The sequence below is a fragment of the Tasmannia lanceolata genome, unplaced genomic scaffold (assembly GCF_043159265.1).
Source record: "Tasmannia lanceolata isolate RefF3 unplaced genomic scaffold, GAP_Taslan_0.1 ptg000006l, whole genome shotgun sequence".
NCBI classification, from domain to species: Eukaryota; Viridiplantae; Streptophyta; class Magnoliopsida; order Canellales; family Winteraceae; genus Tasmannia; species Tasmannia lanceolata.
This window is the reverse complement of record NW_027518683.1, coordinates 25,695,110-25,703,353: the sequence shown is the minus strand read 5'-3', so window position 1 is coordinate 25,703,353 and position 8,244 is coordinate 25,695,110. Positions and strand designations below refer to the sequence as shown.

The following is an 8,244-nucleotide window of genomic DNA, read 5'->3' as shown; positions in this document are numbered from 1 at the left end:
ATCATATGAATCTGGATTTACATGGAGCTGGTTTATGCGGCACCATATAAATCTTGGGTGATTCGCTACCTTGAAAGACAGGAGTCAGAGTTACCCTGATAGCTAAACATATGGATTTTTAGCAATAGTCGGTATAGCTATCGCTTTGGTATTAGAGTTTGAGTTTGGCTCAAATATTTGAATACCCTTGTAATTAGCCGAATGGTTTTTAGCCTAATCGACAATGATAAAAAAAAAACTCTTTGAGAATTTAGTTTTCGTTTGCCTTGGCAAAGTTTTAATAAAAAAATTAAAAAAATTCTTTGAGTGTTTGGGTTTAGACTTGTTTTGATAAAGTTTCGATACAATGGTTTAAAAAAAAACTCTTTGAGTGTTTGGGGTTGTGATTGTTTTGGACAAGTTACAATACAATTTCTAAAAAACAAAAAATCCTTCGAGTGTTTGCGTTTGTGCTTGTTTTGGACGAATTACAATACGGTTTCTAAAAAAAAACTCTTTGAGTGTCTGGGTTTGTGTTTGTTTTGGACAAGTTACAATACGGTTTCTAAAAAAAGGAAAAAACTCTTTGTGTGGTTAGTTTGTACTTGTTTGAGTGATTTAGTTTGTACTTGATTGGTTTGTACTCTTGGAGTAATTGTTTTGTGTTTGCTTTGGTATAGCCTCAGTTTAGGAATAAAAAGTGTGTGTTTTGTGTTTGCTTATTTTCAAAACAGTCCTGGTTGACTGGTTTGGATTGCTGAGTCATGAATAGAGGGAGGCTATCTCATGCAAATGTCATGGTTGCCATGATAAGAGTCGGAGAGAGGTTATCTCCCTATTACTTTCAGATTTTGAGTCTTTTGAAAAATCTTTGTGCCAGTGTACCTTTGTGGGTATCATTTTTAGAACCCAAAACCCAAAAAATACTTTACTTTACGATCAAAATGTGCTGTCTGTTCAGCTTTGGCATTCGTGCTACAAGCACACTGCCAAAGAGGGACATCTCTAGACACCACATTTTGACCAAACTTTTTTAGACCTCGGTTTAACTAAAATCCTATCAAGTAGATGAAATAAGGTCCCAAATTGTGCTTTAGGGTAGTTTAGGATCTAAGGTAGGTCCCTTTAAAATTTCATTGGAATCCGTCGACGTCTGCATAGTGAGACGAGTATAGTTCGTAATATGGTGTAGCATAGTGTAGCAGAAGGGGAGCGACTTATCCAGTCTGGGGGTAGTTTAATTAGTGTATTTTGCGGTAGCCAAGGTAACTAACAGAGTCTAAATTTTTCATAATGTTTCGTTAAAGTTTTTCCCGTACACCACCATTATCCAATTAAAAGCAAGTGTGATTATATCAAATGGGGGGTTGTCCAATGCCAATTTAAGGGTTGAAAGTTAACAAATCACACTATAAATTAAGGATCGATGGCCCATTTTTAGGAAAGATTCATCATTTTTCGTTTTCAGCAGCAGAGAGTAAAGGGGGAAATCATTGAAACCCTAACTCGTTGCTCCATTTTTTCCGATCATCTTCCTCAGGATTCCGGCCATTCTCCGGTGTATCTTCTGGCCATCATCCTTCTTCATCTTCTCCGGCAAGGCATCGCCGGAAGAAGTCCGGCCATCCTTCATTAAACCCGGCTGGACTTTCTCCTTCTGTGTTTATCATCATTATCCCTTCAAAACCTCAGCTATTATTCTCTTCTCCGATCTTCTCCGGTTAAAAATTCAGGCCGTACTCCGGCAAATCTCTGGCGTTTTTTCTAGCTTCTTTTCCTACTTTGATTTCTCATCTTATATTTTTCTTCACCTGCTTCTTAAGCTAGAAACCCTAAGTCTTTTCTAAAAACCCTAACTCAAACTTCTCAAACCCTAAGATCCGAGGCAAAGTTTTTTCCCGGACATATTTTCTGTTCAATCTTCGGCCAACTGCGTTTATTCGGCGAGGCTTCATCCTTCGGTCGATCATTACCTATTTACTCTCTTTGATCACTATTTGTTCAATTTTGGGGGTTCTTTGAGAAAGAAAAGAGTAAGAGGTGATTCAAACAGGTTCAGTACTCAAGAGAAAGGTAATTATTATTTTTTTCTTTTCTCAGATTTTTATTTGTGAAATTGCGATAATTAGTGATGATCTTCTTTTGATAATTATATGATAGCATGTGGTTATGATTTTGCTTGTAAAATCGCTGTAATTTTTCAAGATTTATGGTAATTTCTCTTTCATAGTTGTTTAGGATCATGTGTGGAGAATGTAGCAGTTCTGTTCTTCTCTTACCTGATGATGAGGTGATTTTTTTTTTATGCTTATTTGATGATATATATTGAGGATCTTCATTTTCTTGGGAAATATAAATGTATTCATGCTTAATATTTATACTGAAGCAATCTATCATTTTTTGTTATCATGGTGTCGTTTTTTTTTTTTTTTTTTAGTTTAGTTTTCTTTTGAAAAATATAACCCCAAACAGCTGCTGTAATGCAAAATGGTAAAATTAGCTGATCTTTTCTTTGGTCCTCTTTGAAAATGAAAATAACTTTATGTCAAAAGAAAAGACAAGAAAGAGATTTCACCATCCGTTTCAATTTAGTTGTCTTTTAAGGTGCAGGTCATGCCTAGCAGGCAATCACAATGGCTTTGGTAATCATTTTGGAATAGTTTTATTACTCTTGTGAAAATTAACCTAAAAAATGTTTAGGGTAGCACTAGGTCAGCTTGTATTTACCATGTTTTGAAAGAGAATTGTTTGGAATCAGTGGGGTATACTTTGTGGATTCATTTTAGCCTGACTATGAGGTATGATTGTCATTTCTATTTTGATTGTTATAGAACTATCAATTAACTTGATAATTCTTTGAAATCATTAGTTGATGTTGTCTATAGGGTTATGGAATCATAAGTCAAATAAGTAATGAGTTATGTTCATAAACTGATAACAATTTTGATAGCCTGGATTTTGTTATAATATTGAATATACTTTGGCTTTTCTTTTAGCTCTCAGGATATACGTGTTTGGAATATTAAGGGTAGGATCTATTTGATACTTCTTCCTTGATTTGAATTTGGTACTCTCCTCATGGCTATAATTGACTCATTTCCCCTGCTAATTTCCTTCAACTCTCAAGGCGACTGTGTTTTTGCCGCTCTGATTATGGTTTCCATGTTTTCAAAATGAGGTAATACTTGTGTCAAATATCATTATAAGCTCCTGGTACTGATTTATAATTTGATTGACCTGGGAGTTGTATTAACTCATTAACTGTCTTGGTTGAGGACTTGGTGCTTGAATCCGTTAGAGTTATGATGTATGGAATGCATTTGTCTTTACACTACATTATAACTGATATGGTTTTTTGAAATTTGGAAGGTTAAAATGATCATATTTTTTTTAAAAAAAGAAAAAGGAAAATGTGCGTCAGTCCCAATTGTAACACTATTTCCAGTTATTTGTGAGACAGACTTGACATTGAATTGATTTATATATCACATTTGATACTAATACTAATTTTAATTGATTTTTAGCAAAGGATATATTATTGACCTCACAATCATGTTGGCTTACCATATGATTAGGTATTTGTATTATTTTGGTGAGCTTACTTCATTATAATTTCAATATGCTGGTTCTATATTGTCTTCCTAGAACTTAAGCTCCGAATCCTTCAGTAGAAGTTTATGTATTAATTTTAGTTTTGAGTTTCTTATAGTAGTTTACACCATCCACATTTGCGTTGCTGTAATTTTTTCTCCAATATATTTAAGCTTTTCCATTATTTCTCTCTTTCTAATATTAAAAGCCTGGAGATAGTGTTTGCTGATTTCTAGCTTGTCCTTGGCTAATTTTAAAACATTTTTTGGAACGTTTAGAAAATTTTCCATTCCTGAATACTTGCCACAGGAGCTATCAAATGCCTTTTCAAATTTGTTCATAGAATACATGATGTACAGTTATATTTTGTGGTTATTTACATGTACCTATTCAAAATAGGTTTTGAGTGTATAGTAATATATGATGAAAATTGTACTAACATTTTGAATTGTCAACCTTGGCGCTATCATGTTTCAATCATTTAGGATGACTATAATCTTGTTCTTTCCTTGAACTTTTGAGGTATATCTGAAATGGATGACTTGAGATGTAATGGTTACATGTCTAAAATTTTTCCTAGAACGCTTTTTATTCAAGTTGTTGAGTTGTATGGGCTGTACTTATACTGTTTCAGGTCTGTAGATAGTTATTATGGTATATATACATGTGTCTAATAGAGAATTTCTTGATACTATGTCTGTATGTTCAAGAAATGTTTGAATACACTTACTCTATATGCTTAATGTCGGAATATTATAATGCCTTGTTTGAGCAGCGTATAGGTGTCAAGTTAAGGCTATTTGAATTTTTGTTGATTAAAGTTTTCATTATAACTTACACATTTTAACCCTATTTATATATTGGATAGTTTGACTTTGATAACTGAGTGGCTTAAGTCATTGTAACCTTAGTCTTGACTGAGAAAGTTAGTTGTTGAAAATTTACTTATATTCTAGGGGTAATACCTGTTAAATGTTTACGAAGAGAAGTTATGTCTTCAGTCCTAGTTCTGTGATAATTTAATTTTTAAGGTAGAACATAAGAGTTCTCTTATTGGAGATATGCTTGTATCAAAAATTATTTTTCAGAAAATGAGAAGTATTTGGCATTGTCTACTGTCTTGTCTCAAAATGTAGTGTATATTTATTCGTCCTTATTTGCATTACTGTCACTTGTGGAAAGGATGGTCAAAGTAGGATTTTAGCAATGGCATCAGTGCAATCGTAATAGGGTAACCACTTGCAAGCAACTTATTTTCTTTGATTCACTTCATGATTTTGTTGTTGCTCATGTATCTCTTTGACTTTAATTAATTTTTAGCAAATGCCCCCATTCTTATCAAAATGAGCCATCTTCTCACTTTGATAAAGACAACCTTTTTCTTAGCCTTGTTTTGGCAGCCCACATTACTTTGATAATGGCAGCCGACATTACTTTGATATGAGCAGCCCCCTTCTTCACTTTGATAATGGCAGCCCACATTACTTTGATATGAGCAGCCCCCCTTTTCACTTTGATAATGACAGCCCACATTACTTTGATATGAGCAGCCCCTTTTCACTTTGATTTTGGCAGCCATTACTTTGATATGAGTAGCCCCCTTTTCACTTTGATTTTGGCAGCCATTACTTTGTTATGAGCAGCCCCCTTTTCACTTTGATTTTAGTAGCCCTTTCTTCCACATTCTTAAGATTCGGGTTGTGACATACCCTTCTTTTCACTATTTTTCACAATTGTAGACTTTGGTCGATGATAAGTATAACTCTTGAGTATTTTGAACTAGTTCTACTATGCTTGAAGGTTCTTCATATTTGTGGGATAGACAAGGCAAGTTGAATTTCATGCGTTTAAGATTTGTTTGGATCATTGAATTGTAATGCTTCTAATTTCAATTATTTTCATATTGTTTTATAACTGTAGAGTTTATAAAAATGTTTAAAACTCTGCAACCCCATCTGATCGCTTGAGTGGACCTCATTTGCCTTGGGCAAGTTCTTGACCACCTTTTTACTTATTAGACGTTGGTCTCTACTTTCTCTCATCACTTGATTATCCTTAGACTTGGGCATCTAATTTCATCAAAGCTTTAGAGGTCACATCTTACGGAAGAAAAGAACTTTGAGGTGCAGATGGTGGTGTTCGGGTACCCCCTGCTCTTTGCTATTAGTGGTTGGATCTTCTCATCCTTTTCTTCTTCCTTATTAAGGAATAGCTAAGTCCTTTAGATAGATCATCTCCTCAGTGCAAGGGCGATGAAGGAGTCATCCCAAGCCCATCATTTAGGGGACTTGCATAGTCCCAGTAGCATTTTCCCCCGTCTTTTCTTTAGAAGACTTTCTTAGTCTTTTATATGTATAGCATTAGATATTTAGCTCCTTTATCATTGCAAGGACGATGAATGAGTCATCCCAAGCCCATCCTTTAGGGGACTTGCTCGGTCCTAGTAGCATTTCCTTCTTTTACTTAGTAGACTTTCTTAGTCTTTTAGACACCCTTAGACACTAGTTCTATTCATTGCAAGGGCAATGAAAGAGTCATTTAGAGCCCCCATTAGGAGACGCGTTTTGTCTCATTAGGCAGTTCTCCTTTGGAGACAAGCCTTGTCATTTACAGCCCATCTCTTTAGGAAACCCTTTTGGACTCATTGGAGAGTCACCTAGCCTCATTTATAGAACCCCTTACTAAGTTAGAAAATAACTTAGTGTTTTAGTTATCTTATCCCTATTTATCATTTCAAGGGCAATGATAGGGATACTTGGATCCCACCACTGTATCTAGGAGACTTGCCTAGTCTCACTAGCACTCTTGTTTATGTCGTCTCCATTTAGGGGTCATATTTTGACTTATTTGCACCCCCTCGTATAGAGTTGTTAGAAGTGTTTTAAATTATTTGCATTCCCTCTTATAGAGTTATTAGAGAATCTTTAACTTATTTGCCCCCATTTTGGTAGCGTTATTAGTGAGTCTTTGACTTATTTGCCCTTATTTTGGCAGCGTTATTAGTGAGTTATTAGTGAGTCTTTGACTTATTTGCCCTTATTTTTGTAGCGTTATTAGTGAGTCTTTCACTTATTTGCCTTTTTTTTAATGTCGTTTGTTTAGGAGTCTATTACATAGACTTTTAGTTTGTCCTCTAGCTTAGGAGTTGGCCCTTTAGTGTTGTTATCACTCCCTTTTAGAGACTTGTTTAGCTTTGTTAGAGTTTTGCTTGCTTGGGATCTTAGATCATTTTCATGTTCTTGGACAATAGTTTACTTGTTTTCTCGATCTCGAAGGCGGCGACGGAACGGGCCCTCGTCGATCCTTTGGATCTCCACACTCATAAAAAAAATATCCCATCCTTTACTCTCCTCTCTCTCCCTTTTTTTTGGTGTGATATACACCCTACCTTCGGTGTATTTCTAATACAAATACCCCTCTGAATTTCAGAAAACCCTAGTTCATTTGATTTCTAGAAGAGAGAAAGTAGAAAAGCTCTAGGTAGCTCACAACGAGCGTCGGCGTTCTGTCGAAATTCTGAAGGTTTGGAGTGACATCCTTCATTTAGTGCTGTTGTTCTACCGAATTTCACAGAACTACGAGCTACTCTTAAATAGTAGCGTTGCTGTTCTGCTGAAATTTCGACAACTTCGGAGCCTCTTCAGCCACACAGCGTTGTTATGCAGCCAAAATTGCGGCAACACCAAGAGCCCTTTTTCTTCGAAACAAGCGCAGTTACACTGCCCAAATATTTGGTAAAATTATATTAATTTAAACAGCTTTATGTAACTCAGATCGTCTGAAGTCGTACTGGATATGACGTAATCCACTAAACGACAAATTCAGATCGTCTGAAGCCGTACTGGATATGACGCAATCCACTAAAAGACAAACTCAGATTGTCCGAAGCCGTGTTGAATATGACGTAATCCGCTAAACAACGAAAAAGAACTTCCAGATCATCCGGAGCCGATCTGACTTTAAAACCGTTCAGAATAGACGAGTTAGAAATAAGGCTACCATATCGTCTGGAGCCGATCTGATTTTAAAGTCGATCTGAATGACGAAGTCAAAAAATAAGACTTCCAGATCGTCTGGAGCCGATCTGACTTTAGAGCCGTTCAGAATAGATGAGTCAGAAATCAGGCCACCCCTTGCATGCACACCCGATAAAGCTTCCCCAAGTCATCACAATGGCTTGAAGAATCAGGGGGCAAATGATGGGGTATAAAAAGCAACCCCAATCACCACTCAACACGTGGCACCAAGGCAGGCCCACAAAGCCACCAGCACACCAGGGGTAATGGGGTCATTGCGTCCTAAAAAGAGAAGGACCAAGGCTAAACCTTGCTCAACCACAATCATACACCTATCCAAGGGTATGAAGGCAAGAGCAAGGTTTAGTCCACCCACAGGTTGACACCTGTCCTAGAGGGCAAAAGGCTAAACTAACGCCCAAAGCCCTCACTATAAATAGCCCTCATAAAGACAAGGTAGGGGACCGAGTCCCAAAATTTTTACTTTTTATAGCTTCAGTTCAGCTCAGTATTTGTGCCCATTACTGACTTAAGTATTGAAGGGCCTATCCGAAGCTACGACTCCTGGTTGGTCTTTTGACCGGGTGTTGCCTGTGCAGTACTTAACTTTCTTTTCGTCTCAGCAATCGAGATCCGCCAGATCAGCTCTTCTGTCACT

At 36.5% G+C, this 8,244-nt stretch overlaps 1 protein-coding gene across 7 annotated transcripts in view; it reads left to right on the top strand.

The window, feature by feature from the left end:
• The first annotated feature begins 1,414 nt into the window (after positions 1-1,414).
• The window catches only part of LOC143880151 (phosphatidate cytidylyltransferase 1-like), a 58,316-nt gene continuing 51,486 nt past the window's right edge, over positions 1,415-8,244 (top strand). For 6 of the 7 annotated variants that reach the window (XM_077382928.1, XM_077382927.1, XM_077382922.1 and 3 more), the window contains exon 1: positions 1,415-2,052. The gene's annotated coding sequence lies outside the window, so the exon portion shown is untranslated. Of the gene's footprint in view, positions 2,053-2,209; positions 2,270-8,244 lie in introns of all 7 variants that reach the window. The other variant, XM_077382924.1, reaches the window with a different exon arrangement.